Source organism: Dasypus novemcinctus, chromosome 13 (genome assembly GCF_030445035.2).
Source record: "Dasypus novemcinctus isolate mDasNov1 chromosome 13, mDasNov1.1.hap2, whole genome shotgun sequence".
Lineage (NCBI taxonomy): Eukaryota > Metazoa > Chordata > Mammalia > Cingulata > Dasypodidae > Dasypus > Dasypus novemcinctus.
The window spans coordinates 38,723,436-38,746,885 of record NC_080685.1 but is presented as its reverse complement, the minus strand read 5'-3'; the positions used below and the strand labels follow the sequence as shown (position 1 = coordinate 38,746,885).

Genomic DNA, 23,450 nt, shown 5'->3' with positions numbered 1-23,450 from the left:
AAAGCGCGAAGCCATAATCTAAGTAGCAGAATGCTAGTGTTTGACCAGCAATCTATAACTTTGTCCTTCAAAGTACAGGAGCCCACCTGAGGTCTCTGTGGCGCAATCGGTTAGCGCGTTCGGCTGTTAACCGAAAGGTTGGTGGTTCAAGCCCACCCAGGGACGTTTGTATGTATTTTGAAGGTATGAATTGTTTAACTATTAAAAGACCTTTTCCAGCTTCCTCCAACCCCCGTTTCGGATATCAATTACACCTAAAGTAGATGGTTTTCAAGAGCCGATCTTTTGAGAGTTTGTTTTTCCTTTTCCTGCAGTCTCCGAGCCAGCAGGCCTTTACAAGTAGGCACAACTACTACATAAAACAGCTTTGTCTCTTTGCTTCTCAGTTGATTCTTATGGCAGAAGTTAAACAGCTGGAAAATCCCAGTGACTTCTGGTTGATTTTAAGGGCAGCTCAGTGTCCCATGCATTAATGTGCTCTAATTATTCAGCTACTCACCTATAGTTGGCCACTGCCTTTGTTTCGAAGTTTTGCTCTTACCCACAGGACTGCAGTGAAAATTCTAGAAGTAATATTTTATGGGCTTTGCCCTTGGATCTACCTCTTCTCATTTTTTTACACTCTCTTTAGGTGATCTCACCATTCCTGTGTCTGCAATTATACAGACAACTCACAAATTTGTGTCTCCAACACTTTTCTGAGTTTTAAACTTATCCTTGCACCCACCTGCCTGTTCCACATGACCCCTTGGCCCTCTTCCAAATTCTTTAAGAGGGAGTCTTCTCAGGTTCCCTCTCCCAGTGCATGGCAGCACCATCCTTTCAGAGAAACAAGCCACACAAAGAAGGGACTTCCTTGAAACTTCTTCCCCTCACTTATGAAATCCATTAGTCATCAAATCTTTTCCCTTTTAACATCTTTGACTTCCTTTCCTGCAAGCTCAAGGAGCCTGGTATAGTAGAAGGTACCACCAAGACCTTAGTCTGCATTTGTTCCCAAGTCCGGAGCTCCAGCGTCCTGGCCTTCCCCTCAGCCACTGATGATTTTTCTTCTTCTCTGGTCTCCCTCTGAGCTCAGGACTCAGGACCAGAAGACCACCAAGGGGAAACTCTTTGCTGACTAAAGCAGACTTTCTTACCATTGACTGGGTCTCTTGAAGAATTCTCCTAATAAAACACAAAATCCCAGCTTGTCTCTAGCTTCTGAATATGTGTTTTTCATTTACTTATTTCCACATTCATTCATCAAATATGTATTAAGAACTGTTATGTGCCAGGCATTCCGCAAGGAGCTGGAAAGAAAATGATGAACAAGAAAACAGGTATAATTATCAATTCAGTTCATAAAACACTTCCTGGAATTCCTGGCAACAAGGACAGTGTGAACAGATTGTGCTTGGGAATTGCCCAGCACAAAAGGGCTTTGTGGTCCCTATTTCTTCTTCCTTTTTGTCCATTTACAAAGACTATGCTATGCAGGGATTCCAAATTCTTTGAAGGAAACTGACGCACCTCAGTAGGAGTAAATATCACATTTTAATCAAAACTAATCAGGCCAGGCTGTCATCCTTGGATTTGTTGAAGAATAATATTTAATTCAGGGAATGCAATTAAATTCAGGAAAGAATAAGGTTAGAAATATAATTTTTCTCATTTAGGATAACGAATAGCTTCTAAGCAGTATTGTATATGATTATAGTTTTTTTTTTTTTAAATACTAAAAGGACACAACAAGAAGAATCCAGAAGAAGAGACACATAGGGTGAGGCTTGGGAGAGCCTCAAATGCAAGCTTTCATACAACCTCTACTGCTCTGCCAGAGGGGACGTTTTTTCTCTTAATTTATCCCTCCTGTGTAACCAGATAAAAGCATCTTCGCATCATATCCAGATAGAAACTGCCTTTTCAGGGCAGTTCAGAAACAAGATTGTTCTGAAGAAGCAGTTGTCCTAAACTAAACCCAAGCAATGCAGTTTTCTCCCTTCTGTACTTAGAATAGTGTCACCACCCATCCAGTTCAACATTTAAGAAACTTTACAAGCCTCTTCTTTTCCCTCCTTTCATTAACTCCTAGCAGAGAATCTGAAGATTCCTGGAGTGAAAGGAAGCAGAAACAGGTTTTCTATACATATAAATATATACTTAATTGGAAATATATTATTGAAAACAATGTTAAAAGGAAAAAGCATACCCAGTTAGCTCACAACCTTCAAACCACACGGGGACTGCTTAAACTGTTGAGTTGAGACCATTCCCCCAGAACTCAGCAGTGTCCTCACTGGGAGGGAAGTCATAGGGGTGAAAACAGAAAGGGCTTGATGTATAAAGGATATGATAGTAGAGAAAGGTTCTGGGTTTATTCTTCCAAGGGTGCTGCCATTTTCGGTGGGTGGGACCCAGGGAAAGGCTCCCAGTTGCAGGAGTGGAGGCAGATGGGCTCATAATCCAACGGGTCATGAGGATCTGATAGTTGGATACCTAGATGGGCCTGGAGGCCAGGGAAGTAAGCATGTCCCCAATATTTGCAGCAGTGAGCAAAGATACAAATGGGGGCTCTCATAACCATGTATCTAACTATTTTAAGGGTTAAGCTAAGATATAGTAAGGGAAATAAGATCATTCCTCCTATCTTACATGTATAAAAAAATACCATCTTAAGGACTGAGTCCACTTTTGCATTTCGAATTATGGGACTCGTCACAGTTCTGTGCCTGACCATGGCAGTCCAGGGAGGTCCCTCTCTTCTCAACTTTAGCTCCTTCCCGTACTGAGAGAGGTTTGTGTAGGTGTGTGGGCACCTCATCTACCATGACCAAGCTCTGTCCAAACATTGGCAAACAGCTTCCAATTTGGCCACCTGATCTTTGGGTGCACACACTGTAGGCCTAATCCACCGTTAGCAGTACTAATGGGAGAAGAGACCTAATCAGATTCCTGGCCTTCGTGGACATCATTTCTGGGTGGGGGAGCGGTGCTGCTGTGCAGCTCTAGGCAGGCATGGCACCTTGGCACTGCATTGTTCCTTTCCTTCTCTAGGAAGGGACACGTTCATGAGGCAGGTACTTTTTTGAGGGGTAGGGAGAGTGTAGGGAGCAAGATAGGAACATATTTTCCTCAACCAACTGTGGGGAAGTCATAGAAGCAAAAGAGGTGCACAGATTTTTAGGAATGAAAAAAGGGAACACAAGAGCCCTGTGGGCAGAGGGAGTCAGTGACAAATAGAGTTTGTCAGAGATTTTCCTCTTCACTGGTTTGCCCTGTGATCATCTTTCCTCCAACTTTTGTGCCAGGAAAGCCTCCTGCCACCCTCTGGGTCACATGGTAGTCACTGCATTTAGCAGCACACACACCACTTCAAAGCATTACTCAGACATCCCTGAAGGTTGAGTCATCATAGGATCTTTCAGAAAATGAGGCAGAGAAAGCACTCTCATCTTTCCCTGGTGGTCTAGTGGCTAGGATTCGGCGCTTTCACCGCTGCGGCCCGGGTTCGATTCCCGGTCAGGGAACACAGTGTGTGTGTGTTGCTGCTGCCCCTGCAGCTTCACTTATTTTGCACGCACCCCAGAAGCATCTTTAATATCTTGTCACAAGGCAGATTAACATCCGGGTAACAAGGAGGATATGAGGAAAAAATCCTATATGTAGATTCAAACTCATCTCTGTATATTATCCCACTGAAAAATCTTTGACATGTTTTTTTTCAATATAAGTAACTTTTACATCAAATGACTTATAATTCTAGAAAGGTTTGGTTGGCATAGGCAAAATTTTAGTAATGGATTTAATTTTTTCCAGTTCATTGAAACCCTAAAAGCAGTTGAATTCCGGAGATACAGACAGCCCAGATAATTTTATGAGATCCACTGTCTTCCTGCCCCCTCCCCGCCCCCCCCGGCCCCCCCCATGGCTGTGGCCAGGTATTCCCAATTGTCCCAATTAGGAATTCGAACCCGTCCGTTATGCTTATTTACGTATTTTATGAATGGGAAATCACACTTAATCCGCTCGGTCTGCATGGAATACTTTTCTATTTTAACTGTACCTGTAAACCTGGAACCATAATAGATCAAAAATGGTCCACTTAAAATGATACTCACATGGGAACAGTCTCTTGGAACGATCCCCAGTGTCCTTGTTCAGCTGTTCTCAAAATATATCCCAGAACTACTTAGGGGAAGTTTGAAAGCCATGTTGGTTTTCTGTTGCACCACTTTGAACCGAGGAGCACTGAGTATCGCTTTGGTGATCAGCGCCCAGTGCCACGCGATCTTCTTTGGGCTTGTTGGGGGTGCACGCAAGCGAGCTTTGGCTACGACCAAGGCCAGCGAACTGCCGCACAAAACTACACATTCCCTGGCCGGGAATCGAACCCGGGCCGCAGCGGTGAAAGCGCCGAATCCTAACCACTAGACCACCAGGGACAAGTACAAGAAGATAACAGGCAACATCTTCTGAAAGGAGATCTTAGCAATAGCAACTAGGGGACTTCTGAGCAGCGCTCTGAAGTGGTGTGTGTGATGCTAAATGCGGTAACCACCGCCTGGCCCAGAGGGTAGTAGGAGACTTTAGTGGCAGAGAATTGTCACAAGGCAAGCCAGGGAAGAGGAAAATCTTTCTTACAACATTTGTCACTGACTCCCTTTGTCCACAGGGTCCTCTAATATTTCTTTTTTTCGTTCCCAAAATCTGTGCGCCTCTCTTGCTTCTATATAGATTGCCCCACGGTAGGTTAAGGAGCAGGGGGGAAGCTTGCAGCCCATGCTGTCACCACCGTGACAGGGTCCGAAGGCCTGGGAGATGTGCTGCGCCAGTGCTCACTGGCGGCGGCTGCTGGATCTCTTCAGAAATTCAACACCTACCCAAGAGAAGGCAGAAGAATCGTTTCCCCAAAGCCTTACCCCCTCAGCCAGTGGTCCCAAAAGAAGTGTGATGCTCTCCCTTTTTTCGACCGGTGCATTCCTGGAACCATCCGCCCACTTCAGACACGGCCGCCAGCTACCTTCCCGGCCCCGCCCGGCCCGGCCCTGGAGCCGAAGGCGTCCTCCCAGGCCTGGGCCTCCCGACCCGGCAGGTCCTCGGTTCCCCCGTCGTTTCACACTTATCAGCGCCGCCACTCCAAGATCCCTTGTGCACCGGCCAATTTTTAAATCACGGCCCAAGGACGGCTCCCATGCCGAGGCCCTGTGTCGTTGAGGAACCCCAGGGCCCTGTGGGGGTGAAAGCAGTGGCGTTCTAAGAAGCACGAAGGATCAAAGAACCATATCATTTCCTTTCTAGCCTCACTTCCCCAAAGTAGCCAACCACTTATGTGGCAAACGATGACATAGCAGGGAAGGGGAATATGGAGTAATTGTGGTAGGGATCAGTCCAAACGCAGCCTGCCACCTTTCCCTGTGACCCAGAAATAAACCCTCTGCTCTGGACTAAATGTGTTAGCCGGGCTCCTAGGATGAGATGACAAACGTGGGCTGACACCCTTTTCGAAAGTGCCTTGAGATAAGACATATCCCTTAGCAGATATAGGCCTGCCACCCATTCCATCCCCTCTTATCCCAAGCGTTTATCAACATCCACTGCAGACTGGCTGGCTAAAGCATGCTTGTTTTCTGTCTCTAGGCTGACCCCTTCCGTATATTCGTTCCAGGCAGGGAGGGCGCAGCACCCCTCCACTAGAACACAAGCGCAAGGTGTATGTTGACTAGCTCCTTCCCTGGGCTGCAGATCCAGACCTGCTGGTCATGGGGGCCCCGTGCCCACTAGTAAGGCTGACCTTCTCTGCTCTCCTCTATGGGAATAAACCGCTGCTCCATCCATTGTCAGTGGGTTGTGTTTTTGCTGGCGACCCAACATCTGCAAACCTTGCAGTGTGCTGACACCTAGGATTGCTGTTCCTGTGGCAGGCCCTGGTGTGCTCCTGGTACCCTCCATGCACTGAGAGTCCTTCCTTAGAGATGGGAATAGGTGTCTCTCCTTCTGACTGACCGTCGGGCACAGCGAGCAGGCTGCCGGCGGTAACCCATAGTTCCTTTTCCTTCAGTTCTTCCTTATCAGCAAACTGATGGCAGAAAGAGCGTGCATCAAGAAGCAGAGAAAGCACACAAAAAATAACGAGCAGACAACCAGCAAACAGAAGAGGGAGCCACCTCCGGCAGGGTGTGGGGGATGTCTGGGGAAATTTGCTTGAACTGAAGCTTAATTTTATTCCCCCCATTTCAAGATTTTTTCCTTATGAGCCATGCATTTTTTTCCCTGGCAAATTAATTCAGGCCACGTTTAACTCTCCACTTGGTGTGTTGTTCAAGGGAGAGGGATGGAACTTTGTATACATTTAAATTTAGAAAAAAAGTCATATAACATCGCTTTTACTCCCAAGAGTGTAGAATTCTCTTAGAATGGGAGAATGCTAATATCTTCAACTAAAAACTGATGATTTTTTAAAAATCCATTTTATTGGTACATATTCATAAAGCATACAGTCCATTCGAAGTGTACAATCAATAGTATTTGGTATAATCACATAGTTGTGCATTCATCACTTCAATCATTATTAGAGCATTTTCAATACTCCAATAATAGTAGAAATAATAATAAAAAATAAAATACAGACAAACAAAAACTCTACCCCTTAATAAGCCCTTCTCAATCTCACTATCCTTCCCCAGCTATCTGCCCTACATAATTACTATTCTGTTTCCATCTCTGTAATTTATTTGTAATTATATTTTCTATAGATGGAGTCAAACAATACATAATATGTCCTTTTTTTGTTTGTTTTTGTTTTCACCCTTAATGGAACACTATTAGTCTTTTGTTTTGGTAATGACTGCATGATTAAACCTTTGTCGCAGAAGTTTACTTGACATCATTCTGCACAGGACTGAGTTAGTAAGATGCAAAAGTCCCAGCAGGTGAACGCTGAGCTTACTTCATGGCCCGTCACCAGAATCCTAGACATGCTGAACCAGTTCAGAGGGGAGCGTCTGTTCCTTGGCAGCCAGGCCTCAATTTCTTTCATAGGTGGGTTCCTGGGGATAAGCCCTCTCTCATTTTTTTTCATGGAACTGTTTTTTTAAATTACAGTTTTAAATTTACAGAATAAAGAGATGATACATAGAGTTACCATATATGCCCTCTCCCTCCCCCCAACAGTGTCCTCAACAGTAACATCTTGCATTAGTGTGATACATTTGTTATAAATAGAAGAACCAGTAGTAAGACATTTTCATTAACTAAAGCCCATCATTTACATTAAAGCTCACTCTTTGTACATTTCTGTGGTTTTGACAAAATCATGACATATACACATGACCTCATACATGGAAAACTGGCGCTCAATCACTGAGCTACACCTGCACCCTCATTTTTTCCTTTTTCTTTTTTTAACAAATCTATTTTATTATACATATTAAAAAGCATACAGTTCACCCAAAGTGTACAATCAGTGGAATCTTGGATAATCACATAGTTGTGCACTCATCACTTCAATCACTATTGGAGCAATTTCATTATTTCCATAATAATAATAATAAAGACAAATAAGAAAATTTATTTTTTCATTTATTTTTAATTACTGAATAATATTCCACTGTATGGATATATTACAGTTTGTTTATCCATTCACCTACTGAAGGGTATCTTGGTTGCTTCCAATTTTTGGTGTTTTTTCCCCAAGGTATTGTTTTTTTTTTAAACAAATCAATTTTATTGATACATATTAATAAAGCATACATTTTATCCAAAGTATACAGTCAATGGTATGTGAGATAATCATAGCTGTGCATTCATCACTTCCATCATTATTAAAACATTTTCATTATTTCCACAATAATAATAACAACAACAAACAAACAAGAAAATTCTTCACCTCTCAATCTCTATTCTTCCCCTGCTGTACACAGAAGCTATTTCTGGCTATTCTTATTTATTTATTTATTGAGATATAATCACATACCACATGATCTATCCAAAGTGTATAAACAATGACTTTTAGTATAATTGCGATGTTGTGCATTCATCACACAAAAAATTTTTAGAACAATTTCATTACTCCATATCCCTTAGCAATCAACTCTCAATCCTTCTATCCTTTCCCAGCCTTACATAACTGCTAATCTGATTTATCTTTATAAATTTATTTATATTTACATTTGATATAAATGGAATCATAGAATATGTAGTACTTTGTGTTTGGTTTCTTTCACTTAGCATGTTTTTGTCTGATTTTAACATGTAGCAAAACATATATTACTACAGTTTCAAAGAAAAACTGTCTTATATATGCAGTTTTACCCATAATCATATTTCATCTGTAGTTTCATTATGCTATACACTCCCATGTTACATTTCTTTAGCTTTCCTTTCAGTAGTATACATGACCTTAGACTTTCCCTTTAAACCACTGTCATACCCACATATTAGTACCGCTAGTTACAAATATTATGTTGTGCTTGGACCTTTTCTACTCTTTTCCAAAGATTAACACCCATCTTTTTTATTAATTCTGCACAAGTTAACCCTCAGCTTTCCATTCTCTAACCTCATTCTATTTTCTGGTGACCCATATTCAAGTTATTAACTCCATGAAATTACACAACATATTTAGTTCATAATAGCACAATAATACAGTATTTGTCTGGCTTGCTTCACTCAACATAATGTCCTCCAGTTTCATCCATGTTGTCATATGCTTTACGACTTCATTTCTTCTTACAGCTGCATAATGTTCCATCATGTGTATATACCACATTTGTCCATTCATCACTTGTTGCCGCCTTTCTCCACCCCTCCTCCCCTTCCAGCCCCCGCCGCCCTTCCCGCCAGTCCCGCCCATATTGCCAACCCACAATCTGCCCTCTTCCCCAGTAACTGCTTACCTCAGGTCTATCCATCAGCTTCAGCCTGTCCACAGCCGCCCCTTAGCCAGCCCTCCCTTCATCACGCCCCTCCCTCTACCCAACCCTATATAGCTAAGTGTACTTCCGTAATAAAGCAGACCTGTTCTTGCGCTCAAGCGGTCTCTGTGGTTTTTCCCCAACCGCGCGTCCCCCACGCCTGGAGAACCGGTGCTCCCTCTTGGGGCACTCCCCGCCGGCGGTTCGGCAGGAGCAAGCCCCCCCCGACTCTTGGGCCTGAGCGAGGACGAAACCCTCTCGCTCAGCTACAATCACTGATGAACATCTGGGTTGTTTACATCTTTTGGCTATGTTGAATAATGCCACTATGAACATTGGTGTGCAGACGCCTGTTCGTGTCACTGCTCTCGGTTCTTCTGGGTATATACACAACAGTGGTATTGCCAGGTCACATGGCAAATCTATATTCAACTTCTTTAGGAACTGTCAAACAGTCCTCCACAGTGGCTGTACCATTCTATATTCCCACCAACAGTGAGTAAGTGTTCCTATCTCTCTACGTCTTCTCCAGCACTTGTAGTTCTCTGTCTTTTTAGTAGTAGCCATTCTAATAGGTGTGAAATGATGTTTCATTGCAACATTGATTTGCATTTCCACTTTTATTCTTCTTTGGACAAATGTCTATTCAAGTCTTTCACCCATTTTTAAATCAGGTCATTTCTCTTTTTCTTGTTGAGTTGTAGCATCTCTTTATATATCATGGATTCTAAACTTTTATTGGATATATGTTTTTCAAATATTTCCTCCCATTGAGTCGGCTGCCTTTTCATCTTTTGATAAAAGTCTTTTGAGGTGCAAAAGTGTTTAATTCTAAGGCAGTTCCATTTATCTATTTTTTCTTTTGTTGCTTGTGCTTTGGTCATAAGGTCCAAAAAACCACCACTCACCACAAGGTCATTAAGATGTTTCCCTACATTTTCTTCTGGCAGTTTTATGGTCCAGGCTTTTATAGTTAGGTCTTTGATCCATTTTGAGTTGATCCTTGTACAGGGAGTGAGATAGGGGTCCTCTTTCATTCTTCTGGTTATGGATATCCAGTTCTCCCAGCACCTTTTGTTGAAGAGACTGTTTTGTCCCATTGACATGGTTTTGGTAGGTTTGTTGAAATCCATTTGGCCGTAGAGGTGAAGGTTTATCTCTGGACTGTCAATTCTATTCCATTGATCAATGTATCTATCTTTATGCCAGTACCATGTTCAAGGCCAGGCAGTGAAATTCCTCCCACATCATTCTTCTTTTTTAGAATGTTTTGGTTATTCGGGTGCACTTTACCTGCCATATGAATTTAGTAATTGCCTTTTCTATTTCTGTAAAATAGGCTGTTGGAATTTTGATTGATATTGCATTGAATCTATAAATCGCTTTGGATAGGATTGACAACTGCACAATATTTTGTCTTCCAATCCATGAACACAGGAAGTCCCTTCATTTGTTTAGGTCTTCATTGATTTCTTCTAGCATTGTTTTGTAGTTTTCTGCATATAGGTCCTGAACTTCTTTGGATAAATTCATTCTTAAGAATTTGAGTCTTTTTGTTGCTATTGCAAAAGGAACTTTTTCCCTGATTTCCTCTTTTTTTTAATTAAAGATTTTACTTTATTTATTTATCTCCCCTTCCACCCCCCTCCCACACACATTGTCTGCTTTCTGTGTCCATCTGCTTGCACTATCAGGTAACACAGGGAAACTGAGTCTCTTTTTTGTTGCGGCACCTTGCTGTGTCAGCTCTCTATGTGTATGGTGCCACTCTGCTTTTTTCACACCAGGCAGCTCTCCTTGTGGGGGGCACACCTTGCACGTGGGGCACCCCTTGCGCGCAGCAGTACTGCGCATGGGCCAGCTTACCACACGAGTCAGGAGGCCTTGAGGATCAACCCTGGACCCTCCATATGGTAGACAGATGCTCTATCAGTTGAGCCACGTCCTCTTCCCCCGATTTCTTCTTTACATTGTTCAGTACTACTGTATAAAAACATTACTGATTTTAGCATGTTGATCTTGTACCCCGTACTTTGCTGAACTTGTTTATTAGCTCAGGTAGCTTTGTCCTAGACATTTCAGAATTTTCTCAATATAGGATCATGTCATCCGCCAATAGTAAGAGTTTTACTTTCTCTTTTCCTATTTGGATGCCTTTTATCTTTTTTACTTGTCTAATTGCTCTAGCTAGAACTTCTAGTACAATACTGAATTACAATGGTGACAGCAGTTATCCTTGTCTTGTTCCTGATCTTAGAGGGGAAGCTTTCAGCCTCTCCCAACTGAGTACAATGTTGGCTGTGGGTTTTTCATATATGTCTTTTATCACATTGAGGAATTTTCCTTCTATTCCTATCTTTCAAAGTGTTTTTATCTAGAAAGGATGATGGATTTTGTCGAATGCTTTTTCTCCATTGATTGAGATGATCATGTCATTTTTTCTCTTCAATTTGTTAATGTGGTAAATATCGTTAATTGATTTTATGTTGAACCACACTTGCATACCAGGAATAAATCCCACTTGGTCATGGTGTATAAGTCTTCTGATATGCTGTTGGATTTTATTTGTATTTTGTTGAGAATTTTGGCATCTTGTTCATGAGAGAGATTTGTCTGTAATTTTCTTTTCTTGTAGTGTCTTTATCTGGTTTTGATATTAGGGTGATGCTGGCGTCATAAAACGTTATCAGGTGATTTTCCGTCCTCTTTAATTTTTTGGAAGAGTTTAAACAGGATTTGTGTTAACTCTTGTTGAAATTCTTGGTAGAGTTCAATTGTGAAGCCATTGGGTCCTGGACTTTTCTTTGTAGGGAGAGTTTTGATGACTGAATCAATCTCTTTAGGTGTGATTGGTTTGTTAAGTTCTTGTATTTCTTGTAGGGTCAATGTAGGTTGTTGGTGCCTTTCTAGGAATTTGTCCTTTTCATCTAGGTTGTCTAGTTTGTTGGCATACAAATTCTCATAATAGCCTCTTATGACCCTTTTTATTTCTGTGGGATCAGTAGTAACTTCCCCCTTTCATTTCTGATTTTATTTGCATTGTCTCTCTTTCTTTGCTGGTCTAGTGAAGGGTTTGTAAATTTTATTGATCTTCTCAAAGAACCAGCTTTTGGTTTTGCTGATTTTCTCTGTTGCTTTTTTTCCTTCTCAGTTTCATCTATTTCTGCTCTAATCTTTCTTTCCTTCTACTCTGGGAATGGGTTTGCTGTTCCTTTTCTAGTTTCTCCAGTTGGCCGGTTAAATCTTTGATTACAGCTCTTTCTTTTTTTTAAATACAGGCATTTAGAGCTATAAGTTTCCCTCTCCGCACTGCCTTTGTTGTATCACATAAGTTTTTATAAGTTGTGTTCTCATTTTCATTCATCTCAGTATATTTACTAATTTCACTCAGTTTCTTCTTTGACTCACTGATTATTTAGGAGTATGTTGTTCAGCCTCCACACATTTGCAAGTTAACTTTTTTCCTGTCTACTATTGATTTCCATTTTCATTTCATTATGATCTGAGAAAGTGCTTTGTGTAATTTCAATCTTTTTATATTTATTGAGACCTGCCTTGTGACCTACGATCGGGAACACTTGAGAATAATGTATAACCTGCTGACTTTGGGTGCGTCTAGCTCATTTATCACATCAAGTTTTCTGTTTTCTTGTTGATCTTCTGTCTAGTTGTTCTGTCTAATGATATGAGTGGTGTGTTGAAGTCTCAAGCTATTATTGTAGAGATGTCTCTTTTTTCCCTTCCGTTTTGCCAGAGTTTGCCTCATGTATTTTGGAGCACTCTGCTTAGGTACATAGATATTTATGACTGTTATTTCTTCCTGGTGGATTGTCCCCTTTATTAATACATAATGACCTTCTGTATCTCATAACATTTTTGTATTTAAAATCTGTTTTGTTCAATACTAGCAGAACTACCCCTGCTCTTTTTTGGTTACTGTTTGTGTGAAGTATCTTTTCCCAACCTTTCACTTTCAGCTGGTTTGTATTCCTGAGTCTAAAGTGAGTCTTTGTAGGCAGCATATGGATGGCTCGTGTGTTTTTTTATCCATTCTGTCAGCCCATATCTTTTTTATATTTATTTATTTATTTACTCCCCCCTCCCAGCCTTGCGGCTTCTTTTTGCTGTCTGTTCTCTGTGTGCATTCGCTGCACGTTTTTTCTGTGTCTGCTTTTCTCCCTTCGTTGTGTCATCTTGCTGCGTTAGCTGTCTGCGGTGCGTGGGCCAGCTTACCTTAAGAAAGAGACCCTGGGACTCTAACCCAGGGCCTCGCCATGTGGTAGATGGGAGCCCAACTGATTGAGCCACAGCCGCTTCCCAGCCCATATCTTTTGATTGAGGAGTTTAATCCATCCACATTCAATGATATTACTGTAAATGTATTATTTACTTCTACCATTTTATTCTTTGGTTTTCATATGTCATATCTAATTTTTGTCTGTCTTTTTACTTTTTTGGTTATCCTTTCTGCTATTCTTGTCTTATATACTCTCCTCCAATCCTCTCTTTCCTGTCTTTTTCTTTCAGGTTATAAGGCTCCCTTTAATATTTCCTGCAAATGTGGATTCTTTTTTACAAATTCTCTTAGTTTCTGTTTGTTTGTGAATATTTTAAACTCACCTTCATATTTGAAGGACAATTTTGCTGGATAAAGAATTCTCATCTGGCAGTTTTTCTTTTTCAGTATCCTAATTGTATCACACCACTGTCTTCTCGTCTCCATTGTTTCTGATGAGAAATATGTACTCTTAGTGGGGATCCCTACTTTTCTCTCTCTGCTCTTTCTTCAAATTTCAGCTGTTCTGTCTATTGTATCACTTATTCTTTCTTCTATCATTTTGAGTCTTCTGTTGCATTCCTCTAATGTGTTTATTTTTTTCTTTTTTTCCCCTCTAATGTGTTTTTTATCTCACTCATTGTGTCTTTCATTCCCATGAGCTCTGTTACTTTTCTAGTTAGGTTTTCAAGTTCTTCTCTGTGTTTGCTCAGTGTCTTCTTAATGTCCTTTATCTCTTTACCCATGCTGTCTTTCAACTCATTAATTTGATTTTGTAAATTTGTGTGCGTCTCATTGATAAGTTGTCTCAAATCCCGTGTTTCTTCTGGGGCTTTTATATATTCCTTTTCTTTGGGCCATTTCTTCCATTTTCTTAGTATTGCTCATAAATTTTTGCTGATGTCTACCATCTGATTCTGATGGTCAATTTACTTAAATGCTCAATTTCTCTCTCTTTCATGGGGATTTAGTGGTGGGAGGTTTTGTGTTACTGTTGGTCTCTGATTCTTGGTTCAACCTGTTCTGGGTCTTTAGGATTGTCCCTGTTAGTTGCTCAAGTCTGGGCTCTGGGCCCAGTAATGGGTTGCAGACTGGCTTCCAAAGGCCTTGAGGAGGGAGGTTGTAAAGGCGGGAAAAGCTTCTCTTATTTAATTTCCTCATATGCACTTCAATGGTTGCCAGCAGATGGTGCTCTTTGACAGCTCTCAGTTCAAAGCCTGGTCAGAGTTTATTCACTGCAGCAGGGACTGGAACAAGGTGATAGAGGATCCTGCCGGGAGGCTAAAAGCCTTGTGATTCAAAATTTTCTGAAGTAGTTCTCCAGCCTTTGCTGCAGCCCCCTCCCTTTTCCAGGGTAGGAAATAATTCCACTCCCCTCTGCGTCCTCAACAAGTCCTGATCTGCAGAGAGGGAGATTGAGAGGGTAGCATCTCTTTAGGCCCTTGCAGGCTCCCAAGAAAAACAAAGGTGCGGCCCTGCACAGCCTGGAAGAGTTAGTGGGAAGAGCAGACCAAAACTGTGGGTCAAAATCTGAATCAGACTCAGGCCTGAACCCCTGCTTTCTTGGGGAGGTGGGTCCCCGGGGCCTCTTTGTCTGTAGTTGCTGGCCCTGAGGCCTGAGAGTTCGAAAGTGTCTATGGGGTGGGGCAGGATACTGCAGCTTTTAACTCAGTGTTGAGATTCTTTTCCTTTGCCCCTATCTATTTTGGGCGATGTCCACCTTTCCCTGGTGTTCTAAACCCTAGAAGATTTTTTTCCAGGGCATTTTTGCATGTCCTCTAGCTATTTTTCTTGGTAAATTTCAAAAAAATGAATAAAGTTGCCATAAATGTTTGTGTACAGGATACAAGTCCTTTATCTGATATGTGTTTTTGCAAATACTTTCTCCCAGCCTGTGGCTTGTCTTTTCATTCTCTTAACTGTTTTTCTCAGAGTGTAAGTTTTTAATTTTAATGAAGTCCAACTTATCTTTTTTTCCCCCATGGATCATGCTTTTGATATTGTATTTTAAAACTCATTGACAAACCCAAGGCCACCTAGCATTTCTCCTGTTAACTTCAAAAAGTTTTATAGGGAAGTGGATGTGGCTCAGGGGACTGGGCTCCCACCTACCACGTGGGAGTTCACTCGTTTGGATCCTAGTACCTCCTAAAGAAACTAGGAAGAGGAACAGACTCAGCAAGTGAAAAACAACAAGAGGGTGGGGAGAAATAAAATGAATCTTTTTTTTTAAAATAAAAGTTTTATAATTTTGAATTTTACATTTGTGTGTAAGTTTTATTTTGGATTACTTTTTGTGGAGGGTGTAAGGACTGTGTCTAGATTAAATTTTTTTGTATATGACTGTCCAATTGTTCCAGCACCATTTGTTTTTTTTTAATTTTTAAAATTTTTTTGCCTTATTAACTTTTTTAATATTACATTCAAAAAATATGAGGTCCCCATATACCCCCTACTACTCCCCCCATAGCAACATTCTCCTCCATCATCATGAGACATTCATTGAATTTGGTGAATACATCTCTGAGCATCGCTGCACCTCATGGTCAATGGTCCACATCATAGCCCTCACTCTCCCACGCTCCATCCAGTGGGCCATGGGAGGACCTACAATGTCCGGTAATTGTCCCTGCAGCACCACCCAGGACAACTCCAAGTCCCGAAAACTCCTCCACATCTCATCTCTTCCTCCCATTCCCCACACCCAGCAGCCACCATGGCCACTTTCTCCACACCAATGCCACATTTTCTTCGATTACTAATCACAATAGTTCATGAATAGAATATCAGTAAGTCCACTCTAATCCATATTCTATTCCTCCATCCTGTGGACCTTGGATTGGTTGTGTCCATTCCACATCTATGTCAAGTGGGGGCTTAGATTCCACATGGATGCTGGATGCAATCCTCCTGCTTTCAGTTGTAGGCACTCATGGCTCCCTGGTGTGGTGGTTGACCTTCTTCAACTCCATGTTAGCTGAGTGGGGACCATTTGTTGATAAAACTATCTTCCACCATTGAACTGCCTTTGTTCCTTTGTCAGAGATCATTTCATTGTGTTTGTGAGTGTTTATCCTGCATTCTCTGTTCTGTTCCATTGACCAATTTGCCTATTCTTTCACCAATATCATGCTGTCTTAATTACTGTCACTTTATAGTAAATCTTAAAATTGGATAGTGCCAGTCCTCTGACTCCTTCTTAAGTATTGTGTTGGCTACACTGTATCTTTTACCTTTCCATATAAACTTTAAAATCAGTTTGTTGATATCCACAAAATAATTTGCTGGGATTTTTATTTCAATTGCATTGAATCTCTAGATCATGTTAGGGAGAATTGATTCAATTAACAATATTTTGTCTTCCTATCCATGAGCATGGACTATCTCTCCATTTATTGAGATCTTTGATTTCTTTCATCAGAGTTTTGTAAGTTTTTTCTCATATAAATCCCATATATACTTTGTTAATTCTATGTCTAAGTATTTCTTCTCTCCTTTTTCTTCTTCTCCTCTTTTTTATTTTGGGTGCTAATGTTTACTTAGTTATTATTTCCCCCCATTTCATGGTCCTTTTCCTATGATTCACATACTTTTTTTCCAATTGGGCAATTAAGCCAGGCCACTTTTAAGTCTTCATGTAATTTTTTTAGGTTTTGAATGGGTTAATTTGCCTGGTTAGAAATTCATACTTCTTGGAAAGCGGAGTTGGCTCAACTGATAGACTGTCTGCCTACCATATGGCGGGTCCAGGGTTTGATACCCAGGGCCTCCTGACCCATGTGGTGAACTGGCCTGTGCAGTGCTGCTGTGGAAGGAGTGTGCCTCGCAAGGAGAGCCACCCCACGTGAAAAAAGCACAGCCCACCCAGGTGAGGCACCCTACAGTGGAGAGCTGATGCAAGTCGCAGTTTCCCAGTGCTGCCTGATAATGCAAGTGGATGCAGAAGAACACACAGTGAATGGACACAGAGAGCAGACACTGGGGGAAGGGAAGAGAAATAAATAAATAAAGGAAATTCACACTTCAATAGGTATTGTGAAAATCCTTCCCATATCTTCTTCTACATAATTCTATCCAGAGGCAATGAACTTATCAGTTTCTTGTATATACTTCCAGAGATATTTTATGGTTATACCCCTAATAGCTATACATTTATTTCCTTTTTATGCAAATAGTATCATACTATACTTTTCTACACCTTGCTTTTTTCATTTAGATTATCTACTTCATTTCTTTTTATAGTATTTATAGTATTCCACTGTATAGATGTTCATAATACATTTCACCACCTCTCTATTAATGGGTATTTAGGTTGCTTCCAATCTTTCCTTATTACAAATAACACTGCTGTGAATAACCTTGTACATGTATCATTTTGAAAATGTGCAGAAGTTATAGATTGAATTGTCTCCCAAAAAGATACGTTCAAGCCCTAACCTCCCCAATGCCTTTTTCACAATGGCACTCCCAACGTGTCCCCACCCCCTGCCTCACCAGATAATACCAGCTCCACCACGATCTGAAGATGAGATCATGTGACCTGAGCTGTCATTCTACACAGGGTATTTTGAGGTTCCAGATACCGTCCACAGAGGCATCTTGAACTCTTCCAGTCATACTCCCTCACTCTAGCCTCTACAGTCTTTATGGCTCCACCCTTCCCTCTCCCTTTGCTCTCTCAGGCGAGGAGGTGCAGAACGTCGGGATCACACACCCTTCCTTGCCGGTAATTGGCTGCCCCATTTCAAGCGTTTCAAATTTACTCAACTTCAGTCTCATCTTTAGAATAGGGTTAATACTTCTCTCATAGCACTCTTGTAAAAATTAACTATAAACGCGATAAAGTGTGTTGAAGTGCCTTCTAAATTAAGTGCTGGGCAAAGGTAAGGTGTATTTTTATTGTTTCATGTTTGAGCTGGTTTTACCTTGTCCGAGTCTGCGCCACGTTTCTTCCTACCTGTGGCTGCTGCTCCGCTTCTCTCCAGGCCCGCGGCAGGGCGCGCGCGTTAAGGGCCCGCAGGTCCACGCTCGCCGCCAGGCGTTGTTGCCGGATCTACAGGCAGTTTCCTGAGGAGGCACCGTGTACCTGTGGCCACGACTTCCCCGCGAGCCGCCGTGGCCTGACAGGGGCTGGCCGGCGCGCCGTGAGCAGCCGCTGCGGCTCAAGGGCTGTCTGGAAGCAGCGGGCTCCCGGCCGGGTTTCCGTAGTGTAGTGGTTATCACGTTCGCCTCACACGCGAAAGGTCCCCGGTTCGAAACCGGGCGGAAACAGCGCCGGGCTCTGGCCATTTTGTTTTTCCGTTAGGGAGTCTTCTAGAAGAATCAATCATTTAAAGACCTTAGTGAGATTCAGGGCCCCCGTGTCGCAGGAGGGGCGGTGGGTCCAGGCGCTGACTCGAGAGGCGCCGCTGCGCCCACCTGTGGGAGCGGTGGGGGATGGGGCGGGGGGGAGGGGTGTGGGGGGGCGGGGCTCTCTGGGAAACTCCGGGACACTCAGGCAAGGGGGAGCGTGTGCACCTGCTCGAGCCCTGCGGTTTTCTGTGGTCTTTCTGACACCCGGAAGGCGCTCTGCGCAGGTTAGGAGCCGGAAGCGGCCGTTGGGCGAATGAGGCCGTCGGTCCGGATCCAGGTCCGCGAAGGCCACGTTCTGGCTCAGGGCCTGTTCCTGAAAGGCCAATCCCCTTTTCAGATCGTGCTCTGGCTCCGGCCTGTTCTGCTGGGACTGCGACTGGTCGGTCCGCTCCGTCTCCCCGAGAGTTCCACCCGGCGTGGAAGCCCCGCGGGGCGCCCGCCGATGCCCTCGCTGTGCGCTGACGACCAGGACCTAACCCCGCAGGGCAGAGGAACGGGCGCAACGCGGTTGAGGAATGAAAATCGCAAGAACGCGAGTCGCTTTGCACACAGAAACTGGCTCTAAAGCTACCCTTTTTAAAAAATGTTTAGTTTTTAAAATGATGTATCAACTTTACTGTGCACATAAATTCTTCAATAAAATTTTTTAAAAAATTCCAAGTCAATAACATTACTTTAAGGGTCATAACATAAGGATCTAGTATCAAGAACATGTAAGGAAATCATAGTGTAAAGAACTCAACAGTAAAAGAACAACCCAATTTAAAAATGTGCAGACTTGAATAGATATTTCTCCAAAAAGGATGTAAAATGGTCAAACAACAACATCAAACACAGCAAAAAGCCACTTGAAAAGATGATTAACATCATTAATCATTAGGAAAATGAAAACAAAATCACATTGAGATGCTACTTCACAACAATAGCAGAATGAATATTCATTTCAAGGGCACATATAACATTAAATAAGATAGAACACATAACGGATCATAAAACAAATCTTAACAAGATTTCAAAAATTGTCATTGTGCATACTCTGGTCTCAGGCCATAATAGAACCAAACTAGAAATTAATACGGAATGATAACAGGAATATACCCAAACACTTAGAAAATTAAATAATAAAGGAAGCCTTCTTTATTGCCCCCACTAAACCTGCCCTTATTATATTTCTTTTCTCAATTTAAGCTGCCACCATTCATCCATTTCTCAGTCATGAAAATTGATAGTTCTTTCTCCCCCCCTCCTCTCCGTCTCTCCCTACAGAGAATTCTAAGGACCTTTGTTTTAAATCAGGTGGAAACAACACATATTTGCTTTTAATTAAAAATTATATACACAACTCTGATAGTTAGGCTATTGTGTCGACTCGGCCAGGAAATTGTGCCCAAGTTGTTTGGTCAAGCAAGCACTGGGCTAAATGAAATAGGAGGGCATTTATGGACTTCAGTCACCATTAACTTTACTGCAGTGGTAAATCATAGATAGCTGGTTATAATTACATCAATCAGGGAGATTGCCATCAGCAGTGAGTGATACTTAACCCAATCAGTTGAATCCCTTAAAAGGGAAAGAGATTCCAGCATTGAGAGAGAATTTCCCAGCTAGTCTTTGGATAGCCAACATCTCCCAGAACTCATCAAGAATCTTCACTGGAGTTTCACCAGAGATCCTGGTTGCAGCCTGCCTGTGGAACCTGGACTTGTGTATCCCCACAGTTGCATGAGAGACTCTGATAAATCTCTTACTATTGACAGATATCCCTTGTTGATTCTGCTTCCCTGGAGAACCCTGACTAATACAACAAGCAAACCGAAAAAAAAAAAAAGGACACTTGACCAAAGAAGATATATGGAAGGCAGATAAGCACGTGCAAAGATATTTAGCATAATTAATCATTAGGGAAATGCAAATTAAGATCACCATCAGATACCATTACATGTGGCTAAAATTTAAAAGACTGACCATACCAAGTTGATGAGGATATGTAGAAACTGGAAACCTCATACAGTGCTGGTGGAAATGTAAAATGGTACATCCAGTTTGGAAAACAGTTTGGCAATTTCTTAAAAATTCACTATATGAGGTAGTCATTCCACTCCTAGGCATTTACCCAAGAACAAATAAAGCATATGTCCAAAGACGTGTGCATGAGTATTTATAGTGACTTTATTTGTAATAGCCAAAAACTGGAAAACAATCCAAATATTCAACAACTGGTGAGAAATAAGTTGTGGCATAGCCATACAATGGAATACTACTTGAAAAAAAAACAAAATAAACTATTGATACACACAACAACATCGATGAATCTCTAAATAATTATGCTGAGTGAAAGATGTCCAGCAAAAACACCGCATGCTGTGTGATTCTATTTATAAAATTCTGGAAAATGAAAACTAATCTATAGTAACAGAAAGTAGATCAGTGGTGGCTGGGGATGGGAGGGATCTGGGCTGGCCATAGAGAGGGATTTGGGGTGGCAAAATCTCTAAGGATAGACATGTTCATTATCTGAATCGTGGCAGGGCTGCATTATGATTTTGCTTGGCCCCAGGCACTTTTAGCTGCCTGGGTCCCTTCCTCCATAAAACTGTATTTCTTGTAATATTAAAGAATTTTAAATATATTAATATAATAGAAAGTATTTTAGGGCTGCATTGTTATAAAGATGAATGTGTTGTTATTATATTATTATTAAAGTATTTTCTTCTATCTAGAAGCTTATTTTTTTCTTTCAAATTTAAAAGAAATTAAAACATTTTCATGGGCTCCTAACTAAAAGTTTCACGGTCTCTAGGCACTCCAACTACTGGTCGTCCATGGATTGTGGCGATGGTTTTACAAGTGTGTACATGCGAAACTTAATTTGTACATTTTAAATATGCCCAGTTTATTGTATTAGAATCATGCCTTAATTTAGCTAGTACTTTTTTTTTTTCTCCAGAAAGAAACCCACCTTGTGAAGGCTGATTCTGGAGACTCATACAAATAGTTTTGTGGAGAAGTAGGAGCCTGTGACCACCCCCACGCGAGAGGGAAATTCCACAGCCCCCTAACCGCCTATATCTCGCTGCTGTAACAAGCTTGCTCGACTGTAAAACCTTATCTCAAGGCGTCCTGTAGAAAGTGTCCTCAGCTCCTAGACCAACCTGACTCAGACCCTGATAAATAACAAGTACTCCCCAACAGTTTATCTCCCCTGATAGAATTCCCAGTGCTTGATTAACCACAAACACCTGCTCCTGTACCTCCTTGCTTGCTGAGCTATTGCCCCCCCACTAACCTAAAAGCCTATATAAGCAAGCCCGCCCCCCCCCCCGGGGCTGCTCTCCCCTCTGCATAGGAGGAGGCAGTCGCTGTGCGGCTAATAAAGCTCTCAATTGGAACTTTATTCAGAGTCTGAGTCTGGTCGATATTGCTAGTCTATAACAGTTTTATGTTTCTTCTTATTAAAAGTATTGTCTAAAATAAAAACTATGGGGCCTCCTCCTTCCTCTTGCGGTCTCGCCCCATCTCCACGGATTCCCGCAGCGTGGGAGGGTTTTTCAGCGCAGGGAAGGATGCGGCGAGTGCCTGGAGAGCGCCTGCCGGGCGACAAGGCCAGCCTGGGGGCAGAGGCCCAAAACCAGAGCTAGGGCAGGCGTGGAGCCCTGCCACGGCCATGGGGACGCCTTGGACTGAGGGCGCGGGCTCGGCTCCCTGGGCGCAGCTGGCTCCGCCGGCGGGACCCGAGAGGCGCAGGGCGGACTCGGGGTTCAGCGCGCTCTGGGCTCTGCGGGCCACGGGGGAGCCCTTTGCTTGGAGCGCTTCTTCGAGGTGCTGTGCCTGTAAAAGCCCGTCGTGGAGTGGCGGACTGCCGCCACGAGCTGACACCACTGCTGCCGCGATCACGCTGGATATGACAGAGGAACGTGAAGTCCCAGCTCATGGCTGTTGGGTCACCGCTGCCTGAAAGCAGGCTCCTCCCTGTGCTGCAGGTTGCCCAGCAGCACGCAGGCCCGGGCTGCCATGCCTGGCGCCCGGCCCTGGGAGAGTTGCTGAAAAGGGATCTGAGGGTTGGGGTCTCTGTCAAGGGAGGCTCCCTACTGTCCCAAAGTTGCCAGAGTCAGGTCCAAGGCCTGTGTAGACTGCTGGGCCAGGGAGGCAGGTGATTGCGATTGCCCCAAGCTCCAGACCAGTAAGGGGAAGTGGAGAAAGAAGGGGAGGAGGGAGGAAATGAATCCCATTGGCCTGGGAAATGTGGAAAGGAGCCAGAGCAAGCGCCTGCCAGTTCTGAGAGCGAGAAGGCTCCCAGAAGGATTCCGGTGCTTTCAAAGGGAAGAGAAGGAAGAAGATCATGACGAGGGTAGCTCTGAACATGAATCAGTGGAAGTCCTGGCAGATGGAGGAGGTGCATTGTCTGTTAAAAACCAGCCCATTGTGAGGGTTGGGGTGGTGCTGCATTAAGTCAGCTATCGGTTTCCTCAAAGGGATGGCCACGCAGAACTTTACGAAATAAAAGACAGAGAGAGACACAAGAGAGAAGGTAAAGATGGGACCAGGGGACTCAACATCTTCTGGAAGGAGAGCCTCAATCCTAGTTTCCACATCGCATTTATTTGAAAGCTAACTAGCAGCTGTTTGCTACAGGAAGCAACCTGCAACATTTTCTACAGTAGCAGGAAGCAACTTGCAACATCTTCTACAAAAGCAGGAAGCAACTTGCAACATCTACAATAAGGTAATTTACAATAACAGGAAGCAACTTGCAACATCTTTTACAATAACAGGAAGCAACAAGTAGGTAAGCCAGTTTCCCAAAACAAGGTGGTCAGATTCTGGAGGCTGTAATGGCCAAGCCCAGAGTTTGGAGCTGCCCAAAGCTATCCAGGACCAGGTTCCCAAGCTGCAGTAGCTTTTGAAGACTTCCGGAGAGGGGTTGGCTG

General features: G+C 42.7%; 1 long non-coding RNA gene, 4 other non-coding genes and 1 pseudogene across 6 annotated transcripts; 5 read left to right on the top strand and 1 right to left on the bottom strand.

Annotated features, from left to right (window-relative positions):
* Positions 1-91: 91 nt before the first annotated feature.
* TRNAN-GUU (transfer RNA asparagine (anticodon GUU)) lies at positions 92-165 on the top strand. The gene has a single exon. It is a non-coding gene; the product is annotated as a tRNA-Asn (tRNA).
* Positions 166-3,437: 3,272 nt separating this feature from the next.
* Positions 3,438-3,509, top strand: TRNAE-UUC (transfer RNA glutamic acid (anticodon UUC)). Its single transcript has one exon. It is a non-coding gene; the product is annotated as a tRNA-Glu (tRNA).
* Positions 3,510-4,352: 843 nt separating this feature from the next.
* Positions 4,353-4,424, bottom strand: TRNAE-UUC (transfer RNA glutamic acid (anticodon UUC)). Its single transcript has one exon. It is a non-coding gene; the product is annotated as a tRNA-Glu (tRNA).
* A 13,324-nt stretch (positions 4,425-17,748) lies between these two features.
* Positions 17,749-19,178, top strand: LOC139436232 (uncharacterized). Of its 2 annotated transcripts, none has more exons than XR_011645318.1 (2): positions 17,749-17,896; positions 18,860-19,178. It is a non-coding gene; the product is annotated as an uncharacterized lncRNA (long non-coding RNA). The 2 variants fall into 2 exon arrangements; XR_011645317.1 differs by lacking the exon at positions 17,749-17,896 and adding an exon at positions 18,653-18,746.
* On the top strand, positions 18,369-18,441 carry TRNAV-CAC (transfer RNA valine (anticodon CAC)). The gene has a single exon. It is a non-coding gene; the product is annotated as a tRNA-Val (tRNA).
* Positions 19,179-22,186: 3,008 nt separating the features above from the next.
* Positions 22,187-23,104, top strand: LOC131280804 (Fanconi anemia group E protein-like; annotated as a pseudogene).
* The last annotated feature ends 346 nt before the right edge of the window (positions 23,105-23,450 follow it).